General features: G+C 33.6%; 1 long non-coding RNA gene across 1 annotated transcript in view; it reads right to left on the bottom strand.

The window, feature by feature from the left end:
- LOC129009335 (uncharacterized) overlaps nt 1-16,160 on the bottom strand; it is a 36,254-nt gene that overhangs the window by 5,991 nt on the left and 14,103 nt on the right. The window contains exons 2-3 of the long non-coding RNA XR_008492751.1: nt 13,801-13,912; nt 9,845-9,967 (exon numbers count right to left, since the gene is read on the bottom strand). This is a non-coding gene — a long non-coding RNA (uncharacterized LOC129009335). The remainder of the gene's footprint in view (nt 1-9,844; nt 9,968-13,800; nt 13,913-16,160) is intronic.

Raw genomic sequence — 16,160 nt, 5'->3', positions numbered from 1 at the left:
TCTATTATCAGTGTTATTAGGAGAGACAGAAGAACATAATGAACAAACAAGTTGCCTGAGTACAAAACCCAACTTTACCACTTACTTTCCTGGTGTAGTTATTCCACCTTTTTGTACCTCAGTCTCCTCATGTATAAAATGATAATACTGCTTATTGCATGATGTTATTGTGAAGATTAGGTACTATGCAAAGCCCATGAAATAATACCTGGCATATAGAAAACACTAAATAAGTATTAGTAGTGATTATTTTGAAGTGCTAAAGAATGATAGATATAGTCAGGATGCATCCCATGTAGGGTGTGAACAAGTTAATATGCCACATCTAAGAAGGAAGATAAAATCATTTTAATCCCAGAGTGATACTTCCTTTATATTATGTGATTTTAAATCTTTTGATTTAAATTACAAGTAAAGCATTTATTAAACATTAGGTGAAATAATTATACATATATCAAACAGCACACAAATAATACTTATTGACTACGTGCCTGATAGCATGCTAAAAAGATTTTATGCAACATCACATTTAATTCTCAAAGCTAACTTAAAATTATGCGTTCTTTTCTAATTTGTGTGCCAATGAGCATCTATGAAAGCATGTTTTTCATCTGGTCCCATAAAATACATTACCTGAGCAAATTAATATAGTTGTATCTGTATGTACAAACTTTATTGGCAAATGAGAACTGCAATAAATTACAAAAGATTTTACTTTAGCTTTCTACATGAGAAGTTCTAAAAGCCATTTCAGAACTGAGGACAATTTTTTGAAGTATGCTATGCATTTTTATCATATATCTCAGGATTATTGCCAGATAGAAGTATCATTACTCCTAATCTTAATAGACTGCAAAACTTTAAGCATTGGGGTGTTCAATAATAGGATTGACTAATGTAAAGGAAGTAATACTTAGTAAACAAGCTGATTACATTGAACATAATTTAAAGAAATCTCACTGGGCAAATAACCCATTGAAAACCCGTGGTAACATGGATGTAAAACTACTCTGCCATAGGTGAGTAGGTCTCACCTAATAAACACCTCAAAACCAAAGTGGAGTCTTGAGTAGCAGGTGAGAGTAAATCAAGCTGCTGTCAGTCAAGTTATTATTCCAGGATAGCCTGCAGCCAGTAGTGGACATAAATGGAATATGTACCCAGGTAAATAACTCTGTGTATAGAGACCTGTAACTTGCAAAAGTCTAAGGAGTGAGACCCGGTGCAGTGGCTCACGCCTGTAATTCCAGCCCTTTGAGAGGCCAAGGTGGGTGGATTGCTTGGGCCCAGGGGTGTGAGACCAGACTGGGTGACATGGCAAAACCCCATCTCTACTAAAAATACAAAAAAAAAAATCTGGGTGTGGTGATGCACACCTGTAATCCCAGCTACTTGGGAGGCTGATGCCTGAGAATCGCTTGAACCCAGGAGGTGGAGGTTGCGGTGAGCCAAGATTGAGCCACTGCACTCCAGCCTGGGTGACACAGTGAGACTCATTCTTGAAAATGAAAAGTCTAAGAAATACACATTTAGGGACTGTAAGTGTTCACTGTGGGATACTAGACAAATAGTATAAATATAGGATATTAGAAAAATAGTGTACATTATAAATAAAACTTGTCTGCAGTCCTTTTCTTGAAAAACATATAGTATTTATAGATTTTGTTACCTGTTTCATAAAACTCCATTATGATACATTGTTTATAAATTGTTTACCAGTTTACTCACTGGGTGGTACAACAGAGTCATTTTCTCAGCACTCTAGCTAGGAATTTAAGCCAAGAAAGGTATAATATCTTCATGAGGTTTTTGTTTGTTTGTTTTAGTTTTTTCATCAATTCAAGAAAATATCTTACACAGGCAGGATATGTACTAGAAGAGTAGTAATGCTACATAATGCAAATAAGAAAACTCAAATGTCTTACTAATAATGCAATATTGCAAATAAGAATACTCAAACATCTTACTAATAATGCAATAAATATAACTTGCCCATTGCTGTGTTATAAATTGTCAGACTTAACTGGAATTTAGCATTTTAAGATCAAGCCTCGTGTATAATTGACTAAGTCCCTCATTTTATCTCAGAAATGATTTCATAAAATTGAAGTGAATTAGGAAAAAAGAAACATTCTTAAAAGTTACTTCGTGTTAAAGTTTATTCATATTTATAATATACTTTTTTTTATTAAAAGTCTAATTCTGCTTTGTCCATCTATCTTTTTAACATGTTTGTTGAGAGAGAAAGTATGAATATTGTCATTTTAAACATGGCAATGATTATCCATTTTTAAGTGATTAACCGAAACAAGAAGAATATGAATAAATACCAAAATGTTTTTCAGTGTATTTGAAACCAAAAAGCAACAAAATCAATAATAACAGCCAATATTTATATATTAAGAACTTACTCTCTTCATAGCCTTTTATATTCTAGTATTCTCCTCTAACTTCTCCCTGCACATGTGAAATAGATGTGTTATAAAATTATCAGTATTGAGAAATGGTAATATGCAACACTGACCTTATTGAATTTTGGCAAAAAAAAAAAAAACCCAAAAAAAGTATATGTGTATGGCGTGTGTCTTTCAAAATAAGGGCATTTAAATTGAAATTATGAAATATAAATTGTAACTAACATTGTATGTAAAATAAATAGATAATTTCACAGTCTTCTAAGAGCTCCAAAGGTAAGTATATAACATTTTGTTACAATAATCATGTGGACATCAGTTTCCAGCAATTAATCTGGTAAAAGTTAATCAATAAATTCAACCATCTGAGCACCGAAAATAACTTGTTATTAATGGAATCAACTGGTCTGCTTTTCAGTATATGAGATTTTACTCTAATAACCACAACAGATCTTCAAAATGCCTAAATTAACACCTCCACAAATGATAGCACAGAGTGACATTTTCACAGCTCATATACAAATTAAACAAGTACCCTGTGACTCCCGTGTCAAATATGGCAGCATTTACATATATTTTCATACAATTATTTTAACTTTCAATGTTGTGCAAATTGACTCGTACTCTTGAAACAGTACAGTTTATGGGACTTTTACATGATTTGTGCGCTTATGTTAAATGTATCTAACATATTTTCAAAATGTGTATGGCAAGTTAATTCTTTTTTCATTTCTTTTCATGAAAAAAAGCAGTATATTTTATTTCTTTCCAAAATATAATTGGAAATAAAATGAGCTGATTCACAGACGTATATACTCTAAAGCTTAAAAAAAAATCATGGCATCCTATTTAAAGCATTTTGGAATAACTTTTCCTTTTTGTTCAGATGAGTTCACAGTCAATGCACAAACTAACTCTTTAAGTGATAGTAAATCAGACTGTGACATCTGCGACATCGATGAGCTTATAGGTAAAGTGCAAGGTGACCCAAAATACTAACTCAATGGAGTAACTTTAAGATCTGCACTAAATAGGTTTAGGAACTAATGTACAACCTAAGACAGAACAAGGGTATCTCAGTCCAATGGTGATGTCACATTAAAATGCTATGGCATCAATCATTGCAAAGAAAACAAAAAGCACATTAATCAACCTTAAAGGAAAAAATCAATATCAAAATGATTCATTTTCCCCCAGTATTTCTCTATTTTCAGAAATTACTTCATATAAGTTTTCACATAGCAAAAATATTACCCAGTATCTTCATTTAAATGTTTTCACATTAATTAGTTATAAAATAAATTATTGGCTAGGAAATTGATACATATTGATTATTCATACTTTTCACCTGAAGTGTGTTTTTCTGGTGCCTTTCTAAGTCATAGTGCATCATGTGAAACTTTTAGTTTTTCAACTAATACCAAACTACATTATCCTACAGTTTCAGTTTGGCAAAGCCAGTTTCTGACTAATGAGGGGTACACCATGAAATTCTCTATTGTTTAGACAAGAAATTCAAGAGGACCTTAATCCAATGAAATGAATACTGCCATTTTGGCATTTCTTACATCTTAAGCCCACATCTTAGGTAAAAATGGTTTCTATTCTGCTGAAATGCACCAGAAATGGCTTAGCCTTCAATTTTCCTTAGTATGTTTTCATGGACAAAGTTGGACTAACAATCCGTGACTACAGCCTTGAAAATACTGTTAATTTCATATAAACTTATAGTTAATTTAAATTTTGGTTGCTGCTCCTGCTGCTGTGTTGTTCAATCCCTCTACCCTTCCTGGGAGAGAACTGGGAAACATGGTATAGTATATGCCATGCCTGTTCTAAGTAGTAAAATATATGGGTTAAGAATATTAATACTGGAGCCAAATCATCTGGGTTCAAAATTCAGTGCTTCCATTTGAACAATTTATATTCTTTGCACCTGACTTTCCTTAACTATAATGACCTGCATAACTTGATAAATTGAAGTTGACTTGTGAAATTAATTTAACTTGAGCAATTGACGTAACTGTAGCAATTGACTTAACTTCATTTGCATATTTACCTGAGTTAGGTAGATAACACAGAAAAGTAAATACACAAATTTCAGATTTTCATAGAAATTCTGCTACTTTTTGAAACAGGACTGAAACTAATATATTCTTCTTTATTAACTACAGTCCATGGTTACCCTAATTCCTTCATGTGCTAGTTACTCCAGACATTTAACAAAAATCTATTCATTATTGCAGGATGGGAAGCTACATGAAATAAATAAATGTTTAAAAAATTCTCCAGATAAAGAACAGAAAGTGAGAGAACAGAAGCAAAGTAATAATAATTTTTTTCAAATCCTAGTCATCTCTAGGTATCCATGGAAGATTGCTTCCAGAACCCTCCCCAACAATGGAAACCAAACTCAGGAGAAGTTCAAGTACTCCAGTGAGCCTTTCACATCCATGGGTTCTGCATCCACAGTTGGGTGGATCCACAGATGTGTACCCTGTAGCTACCACTGGCTGACTGCACTTGACCTATATATATTTGGGCTCCTATATATCCCTATTGTCAATTGTCTATACAGCACTGGTAAAAAAAAAAGACTGAAAATCAAATATTTTATATTTTTATTTTGTTACAGACTTACATGACTCTGATCATCTCTATTTTCCATGTTTCCCAATTTAAAAAGGAAAGAATAAAGTCTTGCTTGTTCGTTTCTAATTTTATTTCCAAAGAGTGGGTGATGTTGTGAATCTAGTTGATGGTGAGAGTATTATGCAATGAATTAGTTTCTATGATAACTGCTTTTTGTTTTATAGCAAACAGCCATTAATTTAAAACTTGTAAATTGGAAATCCGGGACCCATTGCAGTACAGCTAGTAGAAACACATTCTTTCAGACTGTGATTACTTCCATAAATTCTTGAGTATTGAGAATTACTGCCAAACAAAACATCTTCCTGATGAAATGTATTGACTGACACTTCAGTAGAAAGAAAAGTAGAAAATGAGACTATGAGAAGAATGTCTGTTTTACATAATACAATTTGAAAGGCAAACTAAAGCGATTTGTGGATTTGTTTATGTTTTAGGGTAAAGAAAAAAGAAGTGCAAAAGAAATTTATAACTGATTTATCATTTGAAATATATGAACTTTTTAAATTTGGTAGAGAATGTCATATTCTTTATTTACGTTAATTATTAATATTAGTATTTGTCAGAAAAAAATTCTCCAATATCAAAGTAAATATTTCAAATAGAAAAAAACCTGGAGAACAATAAAGCCATACTTTAAGGAAATAAAGATTTCTTTTTAAATTGAAAGAATAAATCTAAAAGTAATATACAAGTGTACACATTCAGGTTAAGGTATTTACCATGTTTGTTGAAAAAATAAACTCTTTAATGGTAACCGAATATATTTCTAAGAGTTACTCACATAGTTAATATTGTTTTTGCATTACATATATTTAGCAACTTACAATTTTTAGGGGCTTCTCAGAGTTTCAGAATTTTCATTTTTTTCTCAACAAATAAACACATAATTTAAAAATTGAATATATGTTTTCATATACAATAATGCTTTTCCGATGTAAGATGTTAATCACAGCATATTTTTAACTATAGCTTGCTCTTTTAAATTCAGCTCAGTATATAACAATTATTATATATGTTACTATTATATATGCATATGTATACATTAATGCCCTACATATGTATTTACATAAGTATTAATGTATATATTAATATCATCATAAGCATACATGTATATTACATAATACTTGCATTATTTGAGTTGTATCAGCCTCAAGTTCAGAATAGCATCAATTAACATGGCCAAATTACTTATAGGAAGAGGAAGTAAAAGAATCCCTATAATTTAGCAAATTAATAATTTGCTGACTTCAACCACATTAGTCGAAGCTGTTTCAGGAGATGTGTACTTTTCTCCCTCATCATATTATCCCTTCTAATTATAAGGTGGATCTTCTTTTTATAATGTATTTCAAGAAAGGCATTTCTCATTTTACAGCTTAGTGTAATTCAATGTAATGGCATCAGTGTAGTTGGTCCCAAAGGAAAAAAAAGCAAATAACTGAATCGTTAATGCCATCCAAAATTTTCTCCCCTTTGAGACCTGCTTAATTTTCATTATCTATAACGACTGCAGTCAATGGTGCTTATATCTGAAAGTACATTTATTTGGGATACTCAGCATATCATTCATAAACTTTTCTGCGGTGATTTCACCTTACATGACAAAAATCACCAAGGGGACTTCCATTACTAGAAACAAGCTTGGTTTATTTTTGTAAATTTATTTTACTTCAACAGTCAACAGCAGGTATTGATTACCCACTGCGCTGAGCGCATTGTGCTGTGTATTGTAAGGAAACCATTCCATAAGAAGTAAAATATTTGCTGAGAGAATCACTGACTTATCATCTAATGAAGGAGAGAAGGAAAACTTTACACAAGTGATTAGGTATCAGTCAATCCATCCGTTTGCTCTTGATTCATTAATTCATTGAAGTGTACTAAGCAGTAGTCTTTTTTTTAGACATTGTAGTTTATATAAAGACATAAGGAAGTGCTTATTCTTTCAGAACTCACATGGACAGGCAAGCCATGATAGATGTAGTCCCACAATAATAGGGAAACAATATATTATCACTAGGAGTGTTAGAGAAGCATAATGGGAATAGTCAGCTCTGACTCTTCTTAAAGGGTGAATTACAGTTTAATGTTGAAGACTGAAGAAAGTGTAGTTCAGTAGAGAAAATACAATAAACAAAGGCACAGAATTTGGCAAGAGTAGTCATGCTAAGGCAGTTGTGAAGTTGTAAATAGTGGTTTAGCATGGCAGAACAAAGCGTATGATATTGACTGGGAGATGTATGGTTATATATATGGATATTGTATGCATGTTACATATTAATGGTACAAATGTGTGTGTATATATAACATATGTTTATATATATATACACACAGAGAGATAACATACATGGTATAAGTGCATGAACTTTGCTGAGCAAAATGGTAAAAAGTCTTGAAAAGTACAGCTATGCTCCATGTAACATTTCAGCCAATGACAGACCACATATATATGGTCATCCCATAAGATTATAACATGCTATTTTTATTGTGCTTTTTCTATGTCTAGGTATATTTTATTATAATACAAATACTTAATGTGTTATAACTGTCTACAGTATTCAGTACAGTAACATGCTGTTCAGTTTTGTGGCCCAGGAGCAATAGGCTATATAGCCTAGGTACATAATAGTGTATAAGATTTAGGTTTGTGCATACAACACTGAAATTGCTTAATGCATTTCTAAGAACTTATCCCTATCATTTAGTGAAACATGACTGTATTTTTAGGAGTTTTAATTTCATTAAAGTGCTAATAAATTGGGAACATTTTTGAAAGAGTAGTTAATGTGGCCACCTCTCACCTCTGAAAGACATCTAGTGGTTACATGTTGGATGGGTTGACTTGGATGAAGAGTGGAAAGTATTGATACACGTAATAGACATGGTGATAATTTAGGGGGAGTGTTCCGGAGTCACGTTGATTCTATGTGTTCTGTGAGCCTAGTCTCAGACTTTTTCAATCTGTATGTAATGCTATAATAAAAGAAACTTTTCTAATTCTTATATCTAATGATATCTTACATACCACAATTGCAGCAATTACAAATTAAACTTTATTAAAATTTCACTCTAGTACACGGTGAAATCTCAGCTCCAGAGCTTGACATACAGGGCCCGTCATCCTACTTTTAGACTAATATTCCTCTATGACCCCACCTCTACTCCCTCTTATGTGCCAATACATTTAGTCAATGTGCAATAATCTTTCTATTTGTGTGACAAAACGTTTAAGACCAATTTGCTATGCTTTGAAGCCTCTGTTTGTGGCATATGGTCATTCTCAAAAAGTAATGACAGAGCTGAGATTATTTCTGCTTAGAATCTACTCCTATATGTCAAAAGTTTTTGAAGAGCCTACTCCTAAATTCTCCAGTGAACTATTTTTTTGCTGATAGCCTGAAATCAAGTTCAATCTATTTTCATAGGAAAGAAAAAAATAACAACTAAACAGTCATGCCAAATGTAGATTTTTTCTAAACTCTTCTGGGGTCTTATGCAACTTTGGGTCTTTTAAGTCATCTTCTGGATCTTCTTATTCTGTCTTTTCAATATATATGTTTTTTTCTTTTTTTGCATTCACATCTGAGGTTTCTTGGAACACATGAGCTGATTGATATAGCTGTGGGATCCCTGGTGTATAGATTCTTTGAATTATTCCAAATTGTTTTCTCTACTTCTCTTTGTTGTCTTTGTTTTGTAAAGTTTTTGCCACAAGGATATTTCCCTTTTCTAAAGGGTGTTTAAGATGTAATTGAAGTTTGGGAGTTTCTGAATGGTCACAATAGAAGTAAAACAGGTCAGAAAGAGGAGCAAGGGCAGCAGGTAATGGAGGATGATATAATGAGGGCAGAAGCCTAACAAGATAAAACCATTAGGCTTAAGTTGTGATTTGGGAGCACCTAAGTGAGAGTTTTAAGTTTTGAAATTTTTTTTTTGCCTTATCCAAGCAATATTTTAAGAAAGTAATTTTGGATCCTATATTTCTGTTGAAAACTTCATCCCCTCCAAAATAATATATCAATCAAATAAGCAGACATTGGATGTTTGTTCCATCTTATTCTAATGTACTTTTTAGATGAATAATTTTGCTATATCTGAAGTTCCTCAAGTGGCCACTGTAATTCTGTTATTCTTGGAAAGCATGCCATTTAGAAAATAAATAAATACAAATATTTGGATATTAATATAAATACATGTAAGATGCAGGAGTTTAGTCTTCAGGATGCAAGAACTAGGACTGGGACAAACCCTTGAGAGTCTGGAAACACAACTTATTGCTTGTGCAACTTGTCTTTAGCCCTCAATCTAATGGCTGGCTGTTCATGACAAACCTGGTAATCTGGTGATTCCTGAAGGGCTGGGTGGCTGTTTGAAGAGAAGATTTCTCTCGAACCAGACTTTCACACACACACGAACACACACAAAAAGCTCTCAAGGTTTTTGATATGAGATGTAACACAACATTTGTCTTATGAAGAGGCTGATTCAGTGGGCCTTACTTTGAACTCATTGGCCATTTGAAGCTGACTCAAAAACAAACTTATAGGAACCTACGTCTGCCCTCTTCTCTATAAGGACTTACACTTGTAGGAAACGAAGAACATAGGCAGAGTTAAATAGTATTATTGTTGGCAATAAAGCAGGCTTCCACAAAGATGAAGGCTTTCCAAAGTGATCCGCTATTCCAAGTATTCCTTAAAAACTTATCTTCTTTCCTAGAAGCACTGGGAAATTTGACAAAAAAAGTATAAGCTCAAATCCAATGCAAGACTTACCTCATCACCATGGTCAGAGATCCCCAAGTAGAAGGCTCAAGGGGTAGCATATTCATAGGTGTATTGAAAGACACCTTAAGAGTAAATCATTGTTTGATAAGCCAACTTGAATAATCTGTTTTTCTAAAAAAGATAATACAATTCATATTAGGATTTAAGTGCTCAGTTTATTGTTCAGATGAGTGTTAGGAAGTTCGTTAAACAAAAATTATTTGCAAATTCAACTTCCTAAGCTAAAAATTTTCTGGAATGCGAGTCATGCTAATTCTAATGTAGACCAGTAATTCTAGAACTTTAAATCATAATTACCTAGAAGGCTTATTAAAACACATATTTCTATGCCCTATTCCCAGAATTCAAAATATCTGGGCTGAGTCCCTAGAATTTCCATTTAGGTGATGCTAATGTTACTGATCTGTGAAGACACTTTGAGGGCTACTGATAAAACATAGTTTTAGTCAGTAATCCCATTATGCTCTATAGCCAGTGAAAGCTTCACAGAGAACAAATATAACTATGAGTGCCAATAAAATTGTTTTAATACAGCTCACATGTGTCAGTTTGTAATATCTGAGATGTTTATTACTTAAGAGGATATTGGAAACTTACTATTATGCCTGACTAATTTAAGATATCCAAATTTTATGTGATTCCTCTAAACAAGAAAGAGATTTCTCTAATGTCAATGACCAACTCAATGTAATTAACTGAGTACAATTTACTCTTATTTCCTAGAATTTTTTTACACTATGAAAATAGTCAGGTCAGTCAATAAGTCTTAATATAAACTGATTGAGGAGACGTGCACATTGGCTTTGGCTGACAATGCTACACTCAGTACAGGTTTTATCAGTATGTGCTGACCCCTGACAATCCCATTTTCTCCTTTTCTCTTTCAATATCTAATTTTCTCATAAGGTGTATGGTGTACATTTTAATGCTTGCCATATCCCAGCTCTTACCAATCAGACTCATAATCATTTTATAAAAAATGTACACTGCCTCTAGATATCTGCTTATTTTTCCTAAATGCATGCCGCCCCTAAGATTAGTCCATTCTAACTTATTTTCAGAACCAGAATGAATCTTGCCCTGAAGGGACCCTTTCAAACTCACTGTTGGTTCTGAATGCATTTTTGCCTTCAGGCTCCTTCTATTCCTCCAGACTGATCATCCAGGCTCCAGTGAATGTTCCCTTTGGGTTGTCTCCTTCAGTTTCAATTTCAAGGCTTGCATGCTTTTTACCCTCAGGTTTTCCCTTTCTAGTTTCTGTATGAGATTTTAAGGGCCTCATGGCTTTAAACACTTTCTCATTGCAGTATTTTCCTGTTTCACACTCCAGTAACATGGATGTGGGCTGCTGTTTCATTGATCTGATGTTCCCTCTTAAAAATGTCAATATTCTCTTTTCTTATTTATTTTTTATATTATACTTTATTTCAAACTATAAACTTATTCACTGGTAAGCCATGTAGCATATATATAAAATGAAGTATCTCACCAAATACGTATTTTCTACTGGAGGAAATTATTTCCACACCTACGCAATCATAACCAGTGGAAATATTGGTACTAAACAAAAGATGTGTACTTGTTTTAATTTAAGCATAAATGGTTTTATTGGAAGCTAGTTATGTAGCTCACAGAAATAACACAGAGCTTAGAACCATGCTCCAAAAAACTAAGGATGGGTCAAGGAGGCTAAATGGAAACTAGACAGCTGGAAACACAGCCATGTACATATCAATAGAACAGTTTGGTTAGGGCATCAACAGTAAAGATGCTGGATACTGACGCTACCCCCAGAACTGCTGCCAGTAGATGCTGGATGACACCACCATCATATTTTAATAATTTTTAGAAATGCCGCTATTTGAATCACCAATATGATGTTCTAGGTCCCTAGGTCCCAGGTGGGAACATAAGATTGACTGAACAAAGTTCATGCCTCTAGGGCTAGCTGCCAGACTTCAAGTTGAAGTTCAACAAGTTCCCAGCTTCATTGACTTGGGGAATACAAGACAGGGTCCTGCTGCAATTCATGGTAAGCATGATAGTAATGCCCAGACACTGAAGCGGTTCATATGTTATGGCCAAGAAAACATTAGAAATGTAGAAAATATTTACAAGATCATTACCTTTTACTTGTAAATGGTGTCTTACATGTGCTTGTACTAATTTTCATTTCTGAATTTAACTTTTCTTTTATTTGGACTGATATTTTTTTCCCGTGCTGGCTACCCAACACCATTTTTCTCTTGGTTCTCAACTCTCCTGGAATACAAGGTAAATTATGGACACTACCTGTAGGCCAAATTCCAGCTTATCACTAAATTGACGAGCATGAGCAGCCTCGAGAGCACAATTTAATCTGGTTACAGATAACTTAAATTATGCTGTCTCTTGGGATAGATGGTTGCATTACCTTTGAAATGCCTGAAGAATTCCATGCACCTGTGTATGTTCTCATGTTGCCTTCAGTAAGCCAGATCTGTTTATCCTGAAGATTTTCTAGAAAAGCCATTTAGCTCTTCTTCCAATGTCTTGCCTTTCATGTGTTTCTGAACTCTGTCTACTATAAAGTTTATATCTAACCAGTACAAAGCAGGTTTGTGTTTCTCACAAACATGTTAAAAGTTTGGCCTTATAATAAATAATGCGCTTGGCTTATTTCAGGATGGGAAGTGTCTGATTCTTTCTGGTGCTTTCTAAGTGTGTCTTTAACAACACTAGGACAATGTTGCCAGATGGAAAAGAAAGCTGCTTTATCCTACAAGTATGTCTAGGTGACTGAACACCTATCCAGAGGATGGATCATTTGTTTCAATTATACATAAATCAATTATGTCTTTTATTGAACATGACTTTAAAGTAAAACTTTTAATTATGATCCTTTTTTTAAAATTCAATAAAAATTAGAGTGCCTACTTTGTGCTAGGTAGGCACTGTTCGCAGGGCTAAGAATAAAATACTGAAAAAAAGAAGTGGAAAAAAAATGCCCACTGTAATAGAGCTTATATCCTAGTAGGGCTGTCAGTCATATATGTAATAAGTAAGTGAAACATGAAACGTAAGTGTGTGTGTGTGTGTGTGTGTGTGTGTGTGTGTCTATGGTCATAAATGCTGAAGTAGGGAAGGATGTTGGTAGTATTGAAATAGGTAGAAAAGACATTGTTGAAATTTTATCTAGAGTTGCCATAGAAGGTTGTATTTAAACAGACAGTGAGGGAAAAATCCATGTGGATATAAGGAAAATAATATTCTAGGTAGAGGAAACAGGGTTAAAAAACTATCTGAGGCAGGGACCTCCCTAGTTTTTTCCTAGAAGTATAGAGGAGGCAGGTTTAATTTAATAAGAGTGAGTATTGAGGTTTGGGGTAATTGAAGGGATGATGACAGAAAGAAAATTTGGAAGTTATTATCAAGACTATGTATTTTATCCTGAGTGAGTTGGGAAGCCCTGAAGAGTTTTGAGCATAGTAGGCTTTCTTCTGACTGAGTAGCTCAAACCTTTGGAAAGAATGATCAGAAGCTCAGTTTTTATACATCAAGTTTGTGTTAGCTATTAGGCAGCTAAGAGGCTATGTCACATAAGTTGTGGTAAAATAAACAAGTCTGACATTCAGTGAAGAGGTGGAGGCTGGAGATATATAAACATGACAACCATAAACACACAAATAGTAGAGAAAGCTATATGCTATTGCTGCATAACTAAATACCTCAAAAATTCACTGTTTACATTTATATATATGTGTATATATATTTTTTTTCTCACAGTATTAGAGTTAAGGAGCTATAACTTGCAGAGCTAAGCAGCTTTATCACACATACATAGAAAGTTATGTGCCAGGATTTAATTTCAGAGATCTTTGCTTCTGGAGAGCCAGTTCAATCCGTTACAAGCTCTGCATTCTCAGCTCCTCCTGGAGCTGTCTGCTCTTCCCACAGTTCCTCACCAGTCTGCTGTGTGTCCCTCTATGCTTGCTTCTCCAATTTGGCCAGGTTCCTTTATCTGCCCAAAGTCTTCCTTCATTGTCATTAATCAAAGACTGGCACTCTTCTGGTCATCTGAGCAGGAGGAGAGGAAAAATGAAAAATGGGCAAGGTCCCACAGAGCTCAGAAAGATAATGAGTTCAAGACTCTGTAGACAGCACTAAATGATGAGGATTGAATGGAGGTTGGGGAGAAGGGGCAACGGATGGTGGGCAGTTATATATATTATATAATTTATAATTACACTTTATATATAGTTACAATTTATATATACATATACATACATATATAATAATGTATATATAACTTGATTAATAAAGGAAAGCCTATTATCCCCCCCTCCTTCCTTGCTTCCTTCTCTCCCCTTCCCTCCCTCCCTCCCCACCTCTCTCCCTCCTTTCATCTTGTTTTTTTCTTTTTTCAGAGACATGATGCATACTGGTCATTGGTTTTAAGTATCTGGGCAAGACATCCATTTTATAATTTGAAAATTTATTGCAATGAGGATTCATGGTATTTATTTACTAAATGGATGGGTAGGCCTTGCCAATTAATTTTTTCTTAGACTTTCTTGTCCTTCATTATCATGGAAACAATATGTAGACTATTCTTTTACAAAAAGCCTGAACCATTGCTTGGTAGAGAGGCAACTTTACTTCATTTTAGTTCTGCTGTGCTCTATGACCCTCCTAGTGGAAGATGCTTCATTGGTTTCTATTACCAGCATGGAAACAGATTTTTAAAAGTTTCTCAGAGCTAAATGTACACAGGATATGGTAAATGCTTTCGTTCAGTCATTTATGGGTCTGAATGAACAATAGGTTTTCTTCTCTGAAAACATTTGTAGAGTGCTTTCATCCCATTCAGAATTATCCTGTGGAATTCACACACCTTCACATTCTCATTGAAAGAGTCCTTGCTGCCAAGTGTTATTAACATTCCTGTAATATCCTATTTACAATCTGTATTTTGAGTTTCCAGTCTCTCTATTACTAGTTCTATTAATATTCCTATACTGTTTTGTCTTCTCTCATTAGTAATAATGCCATATATACAGACTCCAGTGTGGTTATTTTCTCTTCTTATTAAAGGATTCTACATATCCCCAAGGTTTCTTTTGTACATATGTGATGGGTAAAGTTTAATTCCATTAATATTATTACTAGTTATATATATGCCACTTGTGATTGTAATAATTGCTCATAAAGTCATCTAACTGTAGAAATCAGTGGTTCATAAAACATGATAGTAAGCTCACATATATAATTCAAATGCAATTTCATAGTAAGATACATGTTTAGTATATATTGTTCATTTGCTGATTTGAGTATATTAAAATATTGATATTTAACATGATAACATAGCCTTCTAGACTGGTTATTTTAAAGTTAATTAAACTCAGGAATGTGAAAGAGAGGAGATCAGTTTACATATTATACCAGTAAATGTGGGTATGTATGGGCCTGTAAATAAGCTGTTGGCTAGGAAATATGGAATTTTATTTTGTTAACTACAACCAAGACAGCAACAACAGTAAGTCTAATACTAGGCTATAATATCAGAAAATCTCAATACCGGGCTTTTGAAGAAAAATACAATAAAAAGAATGGAAATATTCAGGCTAAGAAATATATGGAATTTTAAATGTGCATATGCGTGCAAAATGTATATTATCTGAGAAAGTTTTTATTTTAAAAATTTAGATTTATACGGGTTGTAGAAAGTCCACAAATTGCAGAACTGAAAAACAATTACACTAAAGCTATCATAGTTGAAAACATGGTCATATTCTGATTAATAATTAACTAGCTTATTATCAGGTTGATCATTTGTATTAAGATGATGTGGAAATAGAAAATTTGGTTAGTATCAGACAGGAAAAAAAGAAATTAGCTTAAAATATGGATTTTTTTTTTTCATTGTAGAGAAGCTATGCAAGAAATTTGCTTATAGACCTATAGGGCACAAAAAGAAAAAAGAGCTCAGACAATGCATCATTTTGCATTGAATTTGAATATTTTATTGTTGTTAAAAGCATGTAAGCAAAATAAACTTAGTCTTCTGTCCCCACATTAAGATCTATTCCCAAATAGTATTATATTAAAAATAAACAAAAATCTGACTCAAAAAGCTCTTCGAAGTGATATGTCTTCAGTGAAGGCTTTTGAAGAGGCAGCAAAAGAAGTATCCTATGAGAGAATGCAAGTAAGACGTCCTGACTCATGTCTTCCCAATACCTCACACAGTATTCCTACTATCTCCCTGCGTCTCTTCCTCCAAACTCCAGCCCCTCTGGATTTCCCTCCTTCCACAATGTTGTAA

The sequence above is a fragment of the Pongo pygmaeus genome, chromosome 10 (genome assembly GCF_028885625.2).
Source record: "Pongo pygmaeus isolate AG05252 chromosome 10, NHGRI_mPonPyg2-v2.0_pri, whole genome shotgun sequence".
Classification (NCBI taxonomy): Eukaryota; Metazoa; Chordata; class Mammalia; order Primates; family Hominidae; genus Pongo; species Pongo pygmaeus.
Note: the sequence above shows the minus strand (reverse complement) of the source record. Positions and strands in the feature narration are given on the sequence as shown.